This window comes from Protomyctophum parallelum, assembly GCF_964188405.1.
Source record: "Protomyctophum parallelum genome assembly, chromosome: 11".
Lineage (NCBI taxonomy): Eukaryota > Metazoa > Chordata > Actinopteri > Myctophiformes > Myctophidae > Protomyctophum > Protomyctophum parallelum.
In genome coordinates, this window is record NC_139707.1 from 43661177 (window position 1) to 43682583 (window position 21407).

The window sequence follows — 21407 nt, forward strand, 5'->3', positions numbered from 1 at the left end:
AAAAGCTTGAAAAAGCAATTTCCCCATGGACCACCTGCAGGCCTAATTATGCCGTGGCGTGGACCATAGTAGTCTCGTGAAAACATTGGGATGTATAGGAACTTAAGTGTTACCAAAGCACTAATCTTAACCCAACACAACAGTGGTCCCCAAGTTGATTTAGTCAGGGTGGTTGTCCTCGTTCACAATCAGTGGAAAACCCCTGCTAATGAGTATCTATTTGTACAGTAGGAGGAGTCTCCACGTCTCTCCAGCTGTTTAGTAAACAGAAAATCACACTTGTGTGAAGTGAGCGGTGCCTTTTGTTCTATCACGGCGATGATGTATGATAATCATAAATCAGCCAATCAAAGTCATCGATTCCATGACGGACGGACGGAAGCACACACACACACACACACACACACACACACACACACACACACACACACACACACAAATATGTATGGATAAAACAAGTGAAATTGGAAATCGGAAGTGATGACACAAATAAATGAGCAGACAAAAAGCAGAACTGAAACACTACAAATTGGAAGCTGATAAATGGGTACTCTATCCTGATTCATTGGCTCAAGAGCTGGAGAGACAGGGAGACCCCTGTTACTGAACGAACACTCTATACAGCAATGATTACTAAAATAAAACATAAAAATGTTCAAAGTAAACGTGCATAACATAAGTCTGCAATCTCCAAAACCAATAAGGGTAATCTAGTGTAGCGATACTCAAACTCAGGCTTGCGGGCCACTTCCGGCCCGCGACGCAATTTTGACTGGACCACCTGCCCATGTGCTTAAAGGACAACTTTAGTTTTTTTCAACCAAGGTTCATGTTTTAGGATGTTATTTGAGAAAGTAAAAGATGAGTGTTATTTTTTGAGTGGTGCAACCACTCCTACAACCAGCAATGTCCGTGCCTGTCTATGTGGCTACCTATGTTGTCATGAGCACGAGTATATGACTATAGGGTACCAGTAGGGGGCGTTTGAGCATGGTGCTAAATATGTATTTTTTTGCAAAATATTATGGAGATTTATTATTTTATTATTTACTATAGTCCTAATAAACCCCAGGAAATTACATCTGGCCACAAATAAATCACAGGATCTACTGAATGTGAAGGTAGCCTACTGGGGGGAAGCCACACTGTGTGTCATAGGCTCAATGTCAGTTTGACACATTCAGTAGATCTCGTGATGTTTTGTGGCCAGATGAAATTTCCTGGGGTTTATAGTAAATAATTAAAAAATAAATCGCTATAAAATGTAAAAAATAAATCACACCCGTGTGAAGTAATCCCCCGGGGGGGCTTACTTCTGATTTCCTGGCGAGCCGCCCCGCGTCCGAAACGGTTGAGAAATGACAGTTACCGTGTGGGGGTCCCTCTACTGTACTGTCACTGTACTGCACTGGCACACCCAAAATCACCATGTATACAGTTAATATGTGCGTGTGTGTTAGGTTGCTCACAGGTGGTGAAAAACAACCATGCTGTTTTCGTGCTCAGACGCACCCACCCAGCCAGCCAGCCACCCACCCAGCCACACACATAGTCACTTAAGGAAGTGGTTGCACCACTTAAAAATACATATTTAGCCCCATGCTCGAATGGCCCCGCCTCCTGTCAAAAACTGCTAAAATCCCTAAAACGAAAGAAAGAAAAATAACTCTTTTAGTTTCTCTAATAACAACCTAAAACATGAACCTTGGTTGAAAAAATACTAAAGTTGTGCTTTAATGTCCTCAATGTCACGGCTCCAACAAGCTTTAAACTGAGCAGATTGAACCTTCGGTTACAGAGATAATGGCCAAAACATCTTGAAAACGGCCATTAAAATCACAGATGTTTGTGTAAAATGAAACTAAATGGACGCTCTCAAGAGTTAAATTTTTATTAAACATCTGCATTACTTAATGTACAAGAAGTCTACACAATTAGAGATTGTAAAATAATAGTTATTTTGATCAATGTTTGCCTGTTATCTCTCCTAATGGTACCAACATCAATACAGCATGCTCAAATACTAAATAAATAATTGGCCTTGATATGAAAAAGGTTGAAAACCACTGCATTATGCGGAAATAATGCAAAAGAAATAGAGGCGTTATCAAGTGTCAGACTCATTTTATCAACCGGCCCCTGGCCCCTTGCCAATTCTGTAATGTGGCCCACAGGTTCGGCTATTTGAGTATCCCTGAAAGCAGAGTGAAAATCGAATCCTTAATTGAACAGCATACTAAAACTGTTTGCCAAGGTCTAACTTGAATGGCAATAACATCTAATGTGAGACCTAACCCTCCTGGGACAGGACAGGACATGGAGACACCAAAGTTGAAACAAACTCAGTTGGGAATAGTGGAATTGACATGACCTTCAAAGCACCACGTATATTCTGATAAATAACACAGGGCAGCAGTTGTTAATGGCAGCCGCAGCAGCACACAGAGCTTGCTTGAATAGGATGCCAACAGCAAGGTCCTGTGAAGGAAATGCTGAATTATTACATCTCCTATTATGGCCCATAAATACAGCTGGAAGTACTGACACCCCAGTGGGGCAGTACTTGACGTGAGGAAGTGAATGGAGTCCACTTAGAGGACAGTTTGTCATCCATTCCCTTCCTTGGAGGTTCTTTGGAGACAGTGATTGGATGAGTGCATATACAGACAACTGCAGTGACCTCAGTCCTGTAGTTTTCGGACTACAAACGAATGCTTGCCAAATGTAGAAATGTATGCTGCTTAAAAATGTCACTTTGGTTATTATTTGTGTGTAGCACAAGAAATGCGGAAAAGTCTTAAAACTGCTATCTGGTGCTTTAATTTCACGTACTGTATCAAATGTCAGCAGTAGTGGCTAGAGCTACCTAGTAAAGTGTGGGGTGTGGGGGGTTAAGTTGCCCTTTTAAGGGACACCAAATTACATAATTGACATTTGGTACAGGATCTAAATTTCTCAGAGAGCAGGGAGACAACCTCCACATACAGATGTGCAGATTAAATTTTACATCTACCATACCTATTTAAAAGAATGTCGTGGATTGCAGCTTTAAGGTGCCACAAAGAAGCAGGAGATTGAAGGCAACTGCATGACCTTTAAGAGGAAACTAAAAATACAAACAGTCATACATACTAACATGTGTGCCAAAATACCTAAACCTAACCCATTTTATTTTTGGGGAGAAACCTGATTCATGTAGAATGTGTCATGCACCGTGTCAAAACATGATAATCTAAATGGGATAAAGCCGTCTTTGACTACCCAGAGAGCAAAACGCAACTTACGCAAGCTCTTGAGACATTGTCAGATGGCTTAACCTGCCTGTGATCTGTCTAAGCTATGGACAGTGACACCTACTCCTAAGCTTGAAATCAGCCAACATGACAGACTATACCTAACACTGAACCTCTTAAACATCTCATATGCCGGTCCAACGCCAAACATAAGGAGCGCAGTGCAATAAGTCAGCACAACCACATCCTCCTGGAGTGTCTTAAGTGACATTCTCAGGAAGTTTCTAACCTAAACCTGGTGTAGCACTAGCAGGCTAATTACCTCTGACTTCCATGTGTTTCTCATGCAGCGTTCCGTCCTCTGCTGTGCCCGCAGACACAGCCAGGAGTGAGGAGCACAGCTGGTCTTGATGACTCCAGTGCTGCTCTTGAAGGCTGAGCTCATATAACTGCTGCTCTGCTCTGTTAGCCTGCATCTGAAATTACACCTTCACCTTCCCAAGGCAGAGTGCCCTGCCCCATGCAATCATTCATTACTTTCTATATGTCCATACCCAAGCAGATAAAATGAAATTCTAGCTCTAGTAAATGTAAGTCTGCTTTTTAAAATGATTAAAAGAACGCTGAACATGATAAGGTAACCATGAACCCTGCAATCTCTCAAAGAGGCAGTGGTGTGGTGGTGATGCTTTAGAAGTGCTGCTACGGAATGCAACCATCACATGCCACATGCATGTGTCTCCACAGAACACAAACTCAGTATGCCTCTAGCAGGGCTAGTGGATGCGATTGTGAAGAAATATTACATATGATTGTGCACATATAACATAAACAATGCAGCCCTCACACAACCACCACACACACGTGTAGACATTCTACACAGCCAGACAGAGTAGGCTGGATTCACTCTAATAAAACTACAGGTGCAGAGACGCATTAGTGCCAGTGTGGCAGATGTGCAATGCGAGCCCTCCTGCTTTTAAAAGTAAAGTGGGCAAAGGATCATTTTCTTATATAGGAGCCACACAGTGGAACGACCGCGAAACCAATCTTGAGGTCTTTTAAACAGCAGACAAAGGCATGTCTATTGTAAAAGGTTCCCCTATAGACTGTCATTAATATAGGATAGATAAGGGAGCACGTGCTTCGTTATGTATTGTACTGTATATGTTGCCGTCATGTGTTTTGTATTGTAATGTATTTTTTGAGTGGTGCCCAACCGCTCCAATGACTGGCTATGTGTGTATTGTCTGTCGTCAACGACCATCAGCTGGTCACAGACACACAACCTCCCCTCTGCAGTGCTCTAACTCAGTGGTTTTCAACCCTTTTCATATCAAGGACCATTATTGTCTCCACCAGGCCGAAGGCATCGGGAGAGGGTATGTTTTGCACTCCGTCCGTGTGTGTGTCCTTCTTTCCTTCCTTCCGTCCCTCCGTCCGTCCTTCCGTCCGTCCGTCCGTTATCAGCTAATCTCCGGCACCGTTGGCCCGATCCATTCCAACCTTTGCACACACACTCCCTGGATGCCAACGACGAACCTCTGCCCCAAATATTCCTCAACGGCCTGTTATAGCGCCACCATGAGGCCGATTTAGGCAAAACACATTTCTGTAGATTACTCGTACACATTTTATCCATACATCACACATTTCGGTATACACTATCTCCATAGTCATGTGATCAACACGGAGCGGCACCATTTCCCATCCTGATTGGCTAAGATTGGCTTCCAAAGCTCACACGATTGGTCCGTTTCGAAAAAATGCCACAAATCACAAACACGGTGCGCAATTTCCGTGAAATTATACACGCACATTTCCACTAGGCCGAGGATGACATGCCACAATTCTTTTCCCCTAATCAGCCTCACAGTGGCGCTATAACAGGCCAATTCCTGTTTTTAGCTATAACTGCATCGATCTGTCTACAACTTATGTATGCGCACTCCCTAGAGGCCATGGAAAAACATTGTCCCGCATCCCTCCAAATCTGCCGGTTGTAGCGCCACCATGAGACCGATTTCTGCAAAACACATTGCTTATGTTAGTCGCACAGATTTCATCCAAATCTCACGCAAATCGGTCCACATGATCTCTGTAGGCATGTGATCAAGACGAGTCTGTTGGATTTCTCAGATTCTACACTGATTGGCTAAGATTGCCTTCCAAAGTTTTCAGGAGGAGCCCGTTTCGTTCAAAATGCTGCACATGTCCTGCTCATCCAGAATTCTATCCTCAGAGATGCTATGAGTGATCTGGCTCTGCATTTCCTCAACAAAATGAAGAAAATTGTTGCAAAACAAAAAAAACATGTTTATATTACTCCTAAACATTTTGCCAAACATCTCACACAGTCCTATCCTCCTGGTGGAGACCTGTGCCCAGAAGGGCACTTTTTCTAGTTTATTCTGCATTTGAGCCACGGACCACCATTTGATGACATTTAGCCTCTCAGACCCAAAACTTATATAAGATATTTTGTTATCGTTCAAGATTTTGGCCACAATTCCATGCTGTATTAATTGTTTTTAGGAGAGATAACAGGCAAATGTTGATCAAAATAACAATTAATTATTTTACTAATTCTTGTAAATTATGTAATGCAGATAATTTAATAATTTAACTCTTGACTCTTGAGAGCGTACAATTTCATTTTTACGCTCTCAAGAGTTAATCTATAAGGGTCCATGTGGTTACCAACTCTCCATCATTCAGCTGGGGACCACCTGGAACCCCCTCAAGGACCACTGGTGGTCCCCGGACCACTGGTTGAAAACCACTGCTCTAACTGTGACTGGAGTCAGTATCCTTTCTATCCAAAAGCACTTGATCATATGATGGAATATGATCAAGGATAAGGATTATGGCAAGCTCACATTTCATATCACAGACACCATAAAAACAAAAGAAAAAGAAAGCAGACCCCCTGGCTAAACCCTGCGGACCATACTTTGAGAACCGGAGGTTATTCCTGGGTTCACCCAGGAGTCAGCCCAGCCTCTTATCCAGACATCAGTCATGTCAAAACTTGACTATTGTAACGCCCTCCTTACTGGCCTATTTCTTTTAAGTGTCTCCAACTGATCCAAAATGCTGCAGCTCGGCTAGTTTTCAACTAGCAAAAATTCTCACGTCACTCCCGTCTTCTCCGCTTCCTCCATTGGCTCCCGGTCGCTGCCCGCACAGAGTACAAGACTCTGATGCTGGCATTAACCAAAGGTATGGCCCCCCCATATCTTGCAAGTCTGATCGGACCCTACAAACCCTCCCGTACACCAAGATCAGCCGAGGGCCGGCAGTACCTTTGCTACAAACTCTTCTCCCTTCTAACTCCAAAACTATGGAATGCACTTCCCATTGCAATCAGAACTGCAGACTCACTCCCAATCTTGTGCCGTAGTCTGAAAACCCACCACTTCAGATTCCATCTTAGCCCGTAGTACTTGCCCTAGCATCGACCACCTACTACAGGCATATACATATGTAGGCTCAACTTATGTAACTTAAATAGCACTTTATGTGGATCATTATATAGATAGCCTATTCCACTGTTCTTAAGCTTACCCTTCATATCATGATGCCTATTTTTTATGCATTTGATGTATTACCATGTTTTTTGTTCTTGCTTACTGTAAATCGCTCTGGATTAAGAGCGTCTGCTAAATGCTTAAATTGTAAATTGTTAGAGTATGAACAGCTGCTAAACTGCTGGGTGGGTGACCTAAAGTGGCACTGTTGAGCAGCCTTAAACCAAACCAGCCCAAACCACACCAAAGGGTCAGGTTGGGACAAAACCGCTTTTTAAACGGTAAAACACACCAATGCAACTCATTGAGTGGCTTAAAGGACCATTCACACTGAACTGCAGCCAGCCAGCAGTGTTGAGCAGCCTGCATCGCTCAGTTCACACAGGTGTGATTTTTTTTAAACTCATGAATGAAACTGTGAGAGGACCTCAATGGAAATAAGTCTCAGGACGTTCTTGTGCAATCCTCGAAATGCTGTACCAATGTGGTTTTAATACTTTTCAAATAAATGAAATCATAAAATAGTATGAAATATACATTACCGTATAGCCTACTATAATATCTGCATAATATGTCATAATAGGCCTACGTTTATTATTCAAATACAATCATCTTCCAAAAATAGAGAACATTCTCCACACGGTCGCACTCAAACATAAAGAAAGACACATGCAATGCAGAAGAATAGGTACCATGGTGTACTGTCATTAGTTACCCCCCCTTTGTCAATGTATCAATGAGTGTCAGTTCATGTCCTCCTATAACCCACTCCTCTTGAAGGTTTAAGTTATTATTTTAACATGCCTTTTTCTTTATGTCATGATAATGCTACTGTCTAACACGTTCTGTTCCATCTCCTTAAAAAAAGGGGGAAAAATGTTCTTGTCAAGGTTGCACTTTTTTAAAATAGTCTTCCTCAAATTGCGTGGTGAAGAAACACTTTAATCAACTTGCTTCCCTAATATGGTGATTTCAATATCATATCTGTCCAGAAATAGAGTCGATTCCAGTATCATAAGTAACAGCGTATGAATGTATAGATTCATAGTGTACCGGTGAATTCATTTTACGCAGCAATATTAAACTTACAAAACAAGAACAACAAATAACTTTCTGGCCACAAATCATCGTTTGATAACAGAACACCACTGACCACCAGTGAGTGAGTGACCACCAATTTATTATATCTCTCACACACACACACACACACACACACACACACACACTTGCTGGCTGTGATTTAGGCACATTATGAGGCTGTATAGCATGGATTTGGGTAAGATGTGAATGAAAAAAATGACGATAACTGGGACCGTCTGTACATACTAGTTTCCTAGATTGTAGAAATGTAGTAGCCCCCTAGGCTATAGCTTCCCTCCTGTCCCAGGCAGTGATAATGCGCTGTTGGCTATAAAGTAATTTTATAGGTAACCTATTAAAAAGCACAGATTTCCAAGATATAGGCAGCAAGCAACGGCCTTGAAAGTGGTCTTCTAGCTTTGACCATGATACAATATTGCTAATTCAAATGTGTTAAACTGCATGTCGGCATTATTATTGCTCGTCTGTTTCACTAATCAGCATGCCTTTTCCAATTTCCACCAATATAACTGATGGCTTTGAACCCCATACCGCAGCGAGATGCATGGCCAATCGAAATTGATCGGACAATACAATATAGCCTAACCTTAATAATCAAAATAATCTTGAAGTTATATTATTTCGGTTGACGTCTTGTTTGTACTAATATTATTAAAACCTATAATTAATTTCAACACGTATGGAGAAAATAAATACATCGTTGTGGCACTCATCATCACATCACCCCCTTTGCTCTTATAATGTCCTGGACACTGTTCTGTTCGCACAAAGCAAAGCGCCCTGCTGAAGCGTGAGGTTCAGATGCAGATCTGCTTGGGGAAAATCCTGCAGAAGGCGAACAACGCCTTACCTAAAAGATGTCCCCGTCTCCATCGCACGCTATTCGGTAGTCCATGGTCCTCTCTTTATTATTCTTCTCCTCGTTGCAGAAACGGCGTGCGAGTCGCACGCCTCCGGTTTTCAATTCAAAAGCGCACACCATTCAGTAGCACCGTCTCTGTGTTGTCCGTCTGTCACATTGTTGCTGCTAGCCGTTTCTCCTTGCATCCACATCTGAGATGAAGGGGCGGAGCAAAGAGGGCTTTCTTGCTCGTGAGAAACCCGGCCGAGGTGACAGTCAAAGTCAAGACAAAGTAGATAGGCACTTTGATAAATGGATAACAATTTTCACCTAGCATGATCGATACAAGTGTGTTTAATTGAGACTGACTTGATCTTTTGCTTTACTAAAGTCATTATGATCAGGTTAGGTAAACATATTGTGACTGACTGACTGTAGGTCACACCTCATGACACACTCCATATATGGCTATCATTCCATAGGCCTATGTTGATCTGTCCTCATCAAACCCTGTACATGCCATATGTTATAATGTTGATAACCTCACCAACCCTTATAGATCTCCATATGGAGCACATTTTTCTCCCAATTTAACTTTTTTTTAATTTTTTATGCATTGTGATCTTTGCATGGGAAAAGCCGCCTGCCATGGGAATCTCTGTTCCCTCTGCATGTTGTTCTTTTTGTCTCCTTATTTGCATGAAACTTGGCTTGTGGACATATCTGGGAAGGACAATGCCCCAGCGATTTATTTTTCGGGGTCTGGACTTGACAAATTATTTACTTACTATTTAACTTCTGTACATGGATGTATAGCCCGTTCTATATGGTGGATACATGGCCCCGTGGGGTTCCGAAACTTTGCTCTGTTCTTTTTTGTGGACTGGAATTAGCAATGACCTCTTTATTACTTTTTTCACTTTTTCTTGTATGGACAAATAGCCGGTTTTGTGGGCGATTATTGTGTACGTGCGTGCAGACGTGTGTGCGTGCGTGCGGCAGGCCCGACGCCACGAGGGGTCAAAGAGGGTACTTGACCCCTCAACCCGACCTTTTTTCAATTGCAATTCCAAAAATGCGAACATGACCCGCTTTAATTACTTCAGGCCTATTTAATCCATTAATGAAATGTGCCCATCGTCAGCAAGCGCCTCTAGGCTGTAGAGCGATCCGATCAGTTTTCATGGCACTAATTTGACGGAGATTATCAATCTCTGTCTCGGGCACATGGCCGTGCACTTGAACTTGACGGTGATTTACGCCATGGGCCCCGATGGTGTTAATGACTAGTACTAGTTTTTTTTATGTCCAATATTTGCATTTCAGTTCATAATCATAAAGTTAATGTATTTGAAATTAAATTAAAAAATATTACTTTTCAGGATTCCAATTTAAAAAAATAGCAAAAAAGCAGATCTACAAGCTCAAAATGCATTGGACTGCGACACGTTTTGAGCTTGTAGATCAGCTACCTTTGACTATATGCATTGTGGCCCTCTGGAGTGAGTTTGAAATATAGTGAAATATAGTGAAATGTAGTTCTTTATAGATCTAGCCTCTTAATTCTTATCTCAAAGCGCACCAGATTGAAGCATTTTCATCGCAAAAAAGAAATCTGGAGCCCATGGGGGCAAGTCCCCCCCCCCTGGCGGGGCAGCGCTATCATTCTAATCTTGCATAGGATCGCCTGAGTCATACAACTGCCACTGCCTGCTTGATTTAACAACGCAATATGATTTTTTTTCTTTTTTTTTTGGCCCCCTCAAAAATCTCAATTGACCCCTCAGTCATTTCATGCTGGTGTGGGCGTGCGGGCGTGTGTGTGTGCCGGTGTGTGCGGGCGTGCGTGTGCGCGCTGGTGTGGGCATGCGCGCATGTGTGTGTGCGGGCGGACGTGTGTGTGCGTGCGTGTGTACAGGTATTTGCAGAATGCGGATTGTTGGATTTCCAAGCTGATTGTCATGAAATTGAGAAATATCTGTGTCAATTTAGCAAATTCAGCGTAATAGCGGTTTCTGAAACCTGGTTACAAAAATAAAAAGGTTATGATGTGGGAATGGAGGGATATGAATTGTACACAATGGACAGGACCAATTCAAAATCTGGGGGAGTTGCACTATATGTAGATGCGGCTCTAAGATGCAACATGATCCCATCATTCATTCAATGTCAACCACCATTGATGGAATTATGGAATGCATAACCATTGAAATTGGTGTGGCAGATTCTAAAAACATAATCATAAGTTGTGTTTACAGAACACCTGGATCCTGTCTAGACACATTTAATCAGAAGCTTGATAGCATGCTCGGTAATATAAACAACAAGGTACATATATTAAAGGTATATTCAGTGATTTCACTTAATTCAAATATCACTTATTTTTTTGTTTTGTTGTGATAATCCGAGGGGGAGGAAGCATACAGAGCACATGTGTTATCTCTTCAGAACTGGTGCGATAAAAGCTCCTTAGGGATCAATGTGACAAAAACAAAAGAACTTGTCATTCATGAAAAGGAACCTGTGCAGTCCATTACAATTGGTGGACAAATAGTGGAGGTAGTAGACACTTTTAAATACTTAGGCACATATATTGACAGCAAACTCAATTTCAGTGAAAATACTGACCAGATTTTTAAAACTTGTAACCAACGCCTCCACCTACTACGCAAGCTCAACTCCTTTAGAGTGATCAAGCATATCATGGAAACAGTCTATAAAAACCTGATAGAGGGAATCTTGACTTTTAACATGGCAATGTGGTTTGGCAATCTAAATGTCAAAGGAAGAAGCAAGCTGCAGCGAATAGTAAATCTAGCCTCAAAAATAATTGGGAAGAGACAGCAACAATTAGGCTGTATCTACAAGGAGGTACTTCGTAAAAAAGCTATCAAGATAGCAAACAACCCCTCTCATCCACTCTGCAGCGAGTTCCAACTACTTCCCTCTGGTAGACGGTACAAAGTACCAAGAGCTAACCGTAACATTTTAAAAAATTCTTTCATACCAAATGCCATTAAGGCACTAAATGATACCATGTCTCGCTAGATTTGTTTGTTTTCCAATGTATCTGCCACTGTTGTCCTGCACTTTTTGCCATGAGAAAATAATTTTGTTAAGTGTTGTTGCTGTTGTTGTAACCGTTTGTTTTTTACTGTTTGAGACCGAAGACGAATTTCCACACGTGGACAATAAATGAAACTAACTAACTAACTAACTAATCCTCCCTACTATAGAGTGTGCTGACCATATAAGGAGTTCCTCCCTGTCCCCAGTTAACCCCTGGGGGTCAAAAAACCGTAGGTTTCGTTTTTGACTCTCTATCCTGATTGGACGAAAGGCTTAGGTCCCAGCCAAAAACGAAACCTAAGGTTTCTTGAGTGAAATCACTGAATATACCTTTAACTGGTGATCTTAACATTGACCTCTTGAACCATCATGGGAATGCTAAAACAGCCGATTTTATCAACGGAATGTAAAGGTCATTTCCCAATCATCACTAAACCAAGTAGAATCACAACAGATACAGCCACGTTGATTGACCATATATACGTAAATGCAATAGAATGTCAAACTATGGCCGGCCTAAATGAAGGAGTATTATAAGATATAAAAAGAAGGAATATTATCTTAAACAATTGGAACAGCACCGAAGTAACATCCAATGTACATTTTTGTAGATGTACAAGATTTTGAATAGTATAATTAAAAAGGGTAAGTAATAACTACCCAGATCATTTTATTAAAGATGACATTATTATAAATAATACCAAATTAATTTAATAACTTCTTTGTAAATGTCGGGCCTGCTCTTGCAAAAAACATCCCAGAGCAGAGAGATAGTGAAGGTCTAAATGAAAGAATAATCAAACAGAATCCAAATTCAATCTTCATCAGGATTGTAAACTAAAGTGAAATCCTGGAAATTGTCCAGTAGCTCAAAAATAAGAAGTCAACAGACTGTACAGACATAGATATGGCACTAATTAAAGACATCATACATTGTATAGTTGCATCATTCACGTACATCTGCAATCAATCACTTTTAACTGGGGTCTTCCCAAACAGACTTCTAAAGTAGTTCCTATATTAAAAAATGGAGACAAATATAACTTCACAAACTACCGACCTATCTCTCTGCTGTCACAATTCTCAAAAATTCTAGAAAAACTGTTTGATAACTTAATAGAAAAACACAATTTATTAAGCAGTAACCAGTATGGTTTTAGATCAAACAGGTCCACCTCTATGGCAGTCACGGAATTGGTAGAACATATATCTGCAGCAATTGACAATAATGAATATACTGTAGGGGTTTTTATTGATCTGAGCAAGGCATTTGACACCATACATCATGGCCTGCTCCTAAAAAAAATGGAAAGATACAGTATTTGAGGAACTGCAAATGCATGGCTAGAGAGCTACCTCAGCAACAGACAACAGTATGTAAGTATGAATAATGTTGAGTCTGAAAAACAAAACATCTCATATGGAGTCCCACAAGGCTACTTGGACCTAAACTGTTCATGTGAAATATTGGAAAACTTAAATTGCGTATTGTTCGCGGATGACACAAGTCTGTACTGCACAGGGGGGAGCTCCTGGACACAGTAGAAAAAGAGCTTATAACTCTGAAAAAATGGTTTGTTATTAATAAACTGTCACAAACAGATCAAAATCAAGTTTGCTGATGTCGAAATCGAAGAAGTACAGGATAGTAAATTACTTGTGCAAGCAGAGCGCGCAAGTAATAATTTCGCCCAGTCTCTTTCACCGTGACAGCCAACCCGCCATATGCTTATGCGAAAAAACGTCAAATCTGTGCCTGTTTTGCTGGGACCAGATTACACAAAATGACCATATTCCTTACGTCATCATTGAGAGCTGGTCAGTAAAAATAAAATAGCAAAATGTGCCTGATCTGCTGGGACCAGAGTACGTGGTGTGTATATGTATGACTAGCTCTCAATGATGACGTAAGAAATATGGTCATTTGTGTAATCTGGTCCCAGCAAACCAGGCACAGATTTGCTGTTTTTCTTGCATAAGCATAAAATGGCGGGTTGGCTGTCACGGTTTTTGGCGCAAAGTAACCACAGTATACCGCTAATCAACTTACAACTACATACTCTATATAGTATATGTATATGTATACGTATGTCTTACGTCATCATTGAGAGCTAGTCATACGTATACTATATACATAATCAGTAAAAAATAAAATAGCAAATTGTGCCTGATTTGCTGGGACCAGAGTACATGGTGTGTATATGTATGACTAGCTCTCAATGATGATGTAAGGAATATGGTCATTTATGTAATCTGGTCCCAGCAAACCAGGCACAAATCCGCTGTTTTATTTGCATACGCATCAAGTGGCGGGTTGGCTGGCACGGTTTTTGGCGCAATGTAACCACAGTATACCGCTAATCAATTTACAAGTATTATTACAGAAATTGAAGTTAGAGACACATATTACTCTGATCATGATTTAGTATTAATATCACTATAGTCCAAGATGAAATACATTTGACAATAAATAATAAAATAATTATACTGTATAACATATTTTAATTCAGTTTATATACCTTTTTTTCATCACATATCAATGATTTATTTTTCTTTGAAAAACTATCTAGAATCTAGATCTAGAATATTTCTAAATTGATAAAAGTGTATTTCTTATAGATTGAAACTTGAACCATACTTAATAATACTAGGTGTTTACATGCATAAAGTAGATAGGTAGCAAATAGTTACACCTAATAATTAGACATTTCAAACGTTCCTTCACAGAGATACTGAGATTCCACAGTTTACAGCGGTCGAAAATACTTGCGCGCTCTGCTTGTGCACTAGTAGGCCATTTATGGCCTACTAGTGTGCAACAAGCAAGTATGCACTCGACAGAGTGCAGTTCTAGTTTTAACTGTATACACACATGAACAATTTAAGAACCAAAGTCTCTAAAACTATCGCAATACTGTATAAGATGAAACCCATTTTGGACCAGAAATCACTGTATTGCTCCCTCGTACTTCCGCACATCAGTTATTGTGTGGAAGTATGGGGGAGCAACTATAAATCAAACAACAACCCCATATTTCTTCTCCAAAAGAAAGCAATCTGAATTATAAATCACGCCGATTATTACTGACAGAGAATTTGCCATCACCTAAAGGTAATTTGAATATGCCATGCTGTGAGAACAACAGAACTTAACACTTGGCTCTGTTGTCCTGGAGCCTCTTCACACCTGTTCCCCCCACCCCACAACCCCCGTCTCTTCCTTTGTCCATATTGGGAGAGCAACAAAGTCCTTCTCATCCTGTCCCCCCCTTTCCCCTCTCACCTCCCACCCCCCTCTCTTCCTTCGTCTAAAGACTCTCACTCTGCCCCATCTTCGGGGTGGAGTCTATCTATGATATAAACTGTACCTCTGTGCTTGTATCGTCGTGCTTGCCTTGGAGACCGGCCTGTGAGCTGGAGCATCCGTGTACGTTGTGTGTGCACGTTAAATAAACCTTCAACCCTCTTGATTCCTCACGCGTTTAGAGTGTGTAAAACTGCCACGTCATTACGCACCAACAAATCCACTTTTTATTCAGTCACACACCCTAAAATTGCATGATCTGGTAGACCTCTCAACAGCAGTTATAATGTATAAAGTACATAACAGACTGCTTCCGCCCTGTGTCCAGGAGTTGTTCGAGGCTCAAGAGAGCAGGTACAATCTTAGGGGATTCGGCATATATATATATAACCATATAAATAACATTCTGTGTGATCAAATCTGTCTTCTCCTGTGTCTTTCAGTTTTAGTTTTTTGTCCTTTTTTTGTTTTTTTGTTCGTTTTCTTGTTTTTCTTCATGTTTATTTTCTCTCTTCTGTTTGTTTCTCTGTCAGTTTTATGTACCCCCCACTCCCCCCCTGGGATAGGCACAATAAGCCATTGGCTTCAGTCTAAACCCCTTTGGTCTCTACTTTTTTTTATGACCAAAATAAAACTGAACTGAACTGACCTGTTCTGCTTCTGACATTCCATATGTTGATCTGACCATCATGAAACCCTGTACACTCAACCTGCTCGATATATGGCCAGTACAGAATTCATTCCATATGTTGATCTGACCTCATCGAACCCCTAGATCTCCATATATGGAGCTGGCCTGTTCTGACATCACAATGTTGTTCTGAAATCACAATGATGACTCGACCAGCTCAAGTTGATCAGTCAGTCTGCTAATGGACATTAAACCCTGGATAGCCATACATGGAGAAGACTGGATCATAACCATAGATCTGCATAGCCTACAGTATATGGAGCCAGCCAGCAACTCTACCTCACGGACACCAGATTAATAGTTTAACTCCTGCTTCTTAAAGGTATATTCAGTGATTTCACTTAATTCAAATATCACTTATTTTCTTGTTTTGTTGTGATAATCCTCTCTACTATAGAGTGTGCTGACCATTATAAGGAGTTCCTCCCTGTCCCCAGTTAACCCCTGGGGGTCAAAAAACCTTAGGTTTCGTTTTTGACTCTCTATCCTGATTGGACGAAAGGCTTAGGTCCCAGCCAAAAACGAAACCTAGGGTTTTTTGAGTGAAATCACTGAATATACCTTTAACTGTGCCGTATTAAGAAGCTTTGAATCCAAATTAATGTCATGAAACAATTTACAATGGGTTTGTATAGGAAGGGGGCGGCTACATGAATATCATATATCTAATTACTGAATGAAGCAACTTAAAAACTGTCTGGGGTGTTCACATAATTAATATCCCTTTAAATACCCTGCAACGTTTAGGTCATAAAGTATGTATCTCAGAGGTAGGCTACATATAACCACTGTGATGCAGATTTAGTTTGGGTAAGCATTTATTTCTGTTTCTGAGTCTGTGAAATCTATTGAGTGTAGCCTACTGACATATCCTGTATGTGCTTGAAACTAGTAGCAGTAGCTAGCTACAAGTAGCGAAGCTACATAGCTTAACTACATTTATCAGTAGCTTGATGGTAGCTTCACTCCTTTTGAACCAAGTAGCGTTTTTTGTAGTGTAGCTATTTTTAGACCCAAGTAGTGACGTAGCTTTCAACAAAAGCTATACATTGACATAACAACGCGTCATCAGAGCGGAGGGAGGGGCGTCAGCTGCGACTCCGCGGCTCCGCCCACCCCCCAGGGTAAGATTTGTGATTTGTGATTTGCTCTCGTTCACTGCAATGCAATTTGCGGCATTTTCAAAACAATATTGCGCAGAGTAGCGATTATCAAACGTATTTGCAATGCCATACGTTGAAAGATCTGTTGCCCGCGGACAAGGCACGTTACCTCCGCAAGTTAGATATTATCGGCATGGATGTTTGTCCGTATGTGATTAAGGATTGGAAAAAGTTGCATTGGCAGCCATAGAAAATTCTGCCCAGGGTAAAAAACCGGATGTGATGTTTTTGGGCGTTCCTGTCTTGTTTCGTGTCAATGTATAGGCCTACGTTACAAATTGACTGTTAAATAAAGTTTTGTGGGGGGAAAAAATCCCTGGAAAAAAATCCATGATTGGTTGGTTTAGATAAGAAGAGTCTGACACAGTTATGTTGTTAAGCAAGAGGATCCCACGCAGCAGCTGTCCTTTTATCTCTAGCACAACACAATGAATTACTCACCTAATGCTGCCTGCAGGTTCCATGTTTAATTCCAGCGTGTGTAACCTACATTATTGTCTAAGTGAAAGTTTTCATATTGAAAAATTTGATCGCTAACGTGGTTTAGCGACTATAGTACTTTGACAGCTCATTCATCGTAGCTTGTTTACAAGTCAAACGGACTTCTTGTGCAGAAACTGCCCCATCAAAATAAGAGCCACTTGTATTGATTAGTCAACACTAGTTTTATTTCTAAGTCTACCTACAGGACATTAACATCTCATTTAAGTGCCTGTCAGCATTCTCTCAATCTGAGTATCCCATCCTCAAATATTCGGTAAAACAGTGCCTATCGAGGCAACAGTCTGTCTTGAGAGACTAGCATTCTCTAGTCTAAATTATGTCTCTCAGCTGGTGTGCAAATGGCTAGGCTGTGGCAATAATAATAATTTAAAAAACATAAAAAAAAATAACTAAAATCGTTCATTTTTTGGAACCATGAACTTTAGTTCAAAATGTTGAATTATGAACTGAATTAGTTCCTTTAATTTTTTTTTTTACTGTGAACTGAACTATAGTTAATAAAAAAAATAACTTTCCCAACACTGAACACATGAATCAGCCGGCTCCTGACACCGCAAGGTACATTAATACAAGTAAATGTGAAAAAGTTGACACCAAAAGCCAGACAGAGGGCTTGTTTCCTGTTTGTTTTTTAATAAACAATCAAACTCAGCATTTTTGCCTGCCTATTAGGCTATTTGTTCGGTGGAAACTTGATCATTAAGTTGATAAAAAATATTTAAAAAAAAGTAGTGTCCATGTAGCTAGCTACTTTTGCCATGTAGCTTATAGTGTAGCTTGCTACAATTATCTGGGGATAGCTTCGTTGTAGTTGAGCTATATTTAATAGAGAGTAACTGGTAGTGTAGCTTACTACATTTTCCAAGTAGCTTGCCCATCACTGGAAACTACTATGGCATAGTTTACAGCTATATACTGTAGGCCTACTGTACAGTATGTTTACAGTATGTTTACTGTGTGTGTGCGTGCGTGCGTGCGTGAGTGAGTGAGTGAGTGAGGGGAGGGTTAGATAGTATGTGTTAGCCCTATTTGTCTAAGCTCACTAATGTACAAAATGTTTAGCCTCTGCTCTGCCTCCAGCATGAGATTCTGTGCTGTGCTGTACAGTGATCCGTCAATGCAATGAGGACTGTGTGTTTGCGCGCTGCTCTCTTAATTGCCTCATCAGTAAATGTCAAACGTTCAAATGGCTCTGCCGTCCAGATTTATTTATTCATTTGTGCTTCATCAAGCACTGCTGCTTCATGGTGCAATCACAGTTACACAGGCGAATATGCCCATGAATAATAAATCACAGCACAAAGAGAGCTAGCTACCTGTCTATGGAATATACGACCACTCGGAAATCTACTCTTATTATATTTAGCAATGCAACGTGAACGCTAACCCCTGCAATTCTGAAGGATACTCATATAGACTAGTCAGCAGCACACCGGTATACACAGACAGACACACTGTTGAGAAGGTCAACACGGATGCTCAGAATCTATTGTATTAGTAGTAGTAGTAGTTTACTTCCAAACAATCTGATTGTGCATGCATGCATTGCAATGCTCACCCACTGAGACACTCACAGCGCTGTTGGTGGCAGCAGATGACTCACACAGTCACACTCAGTCACCAGTGGACCTTTGTCACTCAGCATGTCGGCAGAATTCACTCCCTCGCAGATGACTGAAAGTCGGTGAGTGTGCGTGGGCTGGGGATATCCACTGGCTAATGTGTGACTTTTGCACTGAAACGGCTCCTTCAGTTCCCCCCCTATTATAGTACTGCCTCCTTTCCGATCAGCAGCCGTGCATGCTGGCTGGACACCTGAAACAGGTGCTTATCATCTCATCCAGTTATGCCAGAGTCTATGTACAGCACAGAGTAGTGTCCGTCAGCAACATTTCATACCACATGCCTTTGGTCTAGGCTTGGATTACAGTGTGATGAGAGAGAAAGAGCACGTTTGAATGAGAAAACTGTGCTTCTGCATGCATGTGCCGTGCATATGTGCTGATCAAGAGAGTATACTGTGCGTGTATAGCAATGTGAATTTCCTTATTTTTTTCCCCCATCCTTTGACTGATCACAACAGCTGCCACATACTGTATATGAACAGTATGTCATTCCTTTCTGTACCATCAAAAACCCTGCTATGTGACTTTTGTATAGATTCAAATCATGAAGTGTTTTGTTTTGTTTATAACAAATATTGTATTTGAAACTGAAGGATGATCAAATAACTAAAGAAGTCTCCATTCTTGTATAGGGGTTAAACTTGTTGGTAAATGGTGCTTTTATATAGCGCCTTTATCCAAGGCGCTTTACATAGATTGTGCATTACATTCACCCCATTCACGTACACATTCATATACCGATGGCGGCGGAAACCATGCAAGGCACCAACCAGCACATCAGTAGCACCTGATGAGCACTCTTTGTCTCAAAAGAGCGTATTAAGTATTCTACCACAGTTCAAATGTTATCTGAACATCTGGTAATTTCTCTGAACAAACCCAGTTTGTTGTTCCTTGCGTCTCTCATCGTGGTCATTAGAAATCCTGAAAGAGTATGACGGTTTCCATAGAGATGGCGATCTGTCTGAGGTCTTAAATGTCCCGTTCGATTAGTTCCATCTGTTTGTCCTCGTTACATGATTACATTTGATTATATGATTGATTATATGAGTTAATACATCTCTGTAGTGCTTGGTTTAAGCTGATGAAATAACTGTTCAGGCTCAAGGTTTTAATGAGGGTTTGAGTGATATGTCATGGAATTCAGGATCAATCATGATGCCGAGGCAAGCAGAGTCTGAGACACTTGAGACACTAATTCCAAGATAGGATGTATTACACAAGCTTATTGGGAGAAGTACATGAAACACATGCAGGTCCAATGGTTAAGTAGCTCTTTGCCAAAAGCATAGACCATCAGACCACACCATACACATAGAAGAGGGGAGCTTGTGTAAGCTGTACTAAATAAATATCAGGGCTGCGTGAGGTGATAACACATTACACAATTATAGGCTTATCTCCAGAAACACAGAATTGGAAACCTATAATATAGGTTTCCAATTCTGTGTTTCTGGAGATAAGCCTAATTGTGTAATATATTAGTAAACTATATGCAGTATTATGCTAATGGGGGGAAAGATAAGTAGATCATTCTTTCTTTTGAGGTGGCCAGAATAAATGTTTCTATAAGTGTGCTCTAACTAACATATATTTGCAAGAGTCGATCTTTGTCTATATGGTGGATTTTATTGTCTCCACCAGGCCGAAGGCATGGGGGGAGAGTATGTTTTGCACTCCGTCCGTCCGTGTGTCCGTCCGTCCGTGTGTGTGTGTCCGTGTGTGTGTCCATGAGCAGCTAATCTCGGCCACCGTTAACCCGGTCGATGCCAAATTTTGCACACACACTCCCTGGATGCCAACGATGAACCTCTGCCCCAAACTTTCCAGAACGGCCTGTTATAGCGCCACCAGGAGGCCACTTTGTGCAAAACAAGTTTTTGCACAGTACACCTACAGATTTTGTCCAAACATCGCGCAAATTGGTACACAGTCTCTCTAGAGCCATTCAACGAAACAGGTCTTTCAGATTTCTCAGACTCCATCCTGATTGGTTAAGATTGGCTTCCAAAGTTCACAGGAGTGCTCAGTTTCAAACAAAATGCTGCAAATCATGAACACATCGCTTGATTTCCGTGAAATTGTGCACCCACATTCCCACTAGGCCGAGGACGAAATGCCACATGAACAATTTCAACTCAGCCTCAAGGTGGCGCTATAACCGGCCGAAAAGTGTTTTTACCTCTAACTGCACGGATCTGTGGATAACTTTGTATGCCAACTCCCTAGAGGCCAAGGAAAAACCTTTGCCTGGAATTTTTCACATCTGCTCATCCTGGTGGAGACCTGTGCCCAGAAGGGCACTTTTTCTAGTTACCATGTGTTTTTCAGCAGAGGTAAAGCTCA

At 41.0% G+C, this 21407-nt stretch overlaps 1 protein-coding gene across 1 annotated transcript in view; it reads right to left on the reverse strand.

Moving 5' to 3' along the window:
• st6gal2a (ST6 beta-galactosamide alpha-2,6-sialyltranferase 2a) overlaps positions 1 to 8865 on the reverse strand; it is a 46883-nt gene extending 38018 nt beyond the window's left edge. Inside the window, exon 1 of the mRNA XM_083776944.1 lies at positions 8715 to 8865. The gene's annotated coding sequence lies outside the window, so the exon portion shown is untranslated. The remainder of the gene's footprint in view (positions 1 to 8714) is intronic.
• Positions 8866 to 21407: the final 12542 nt, after the last annotated feature.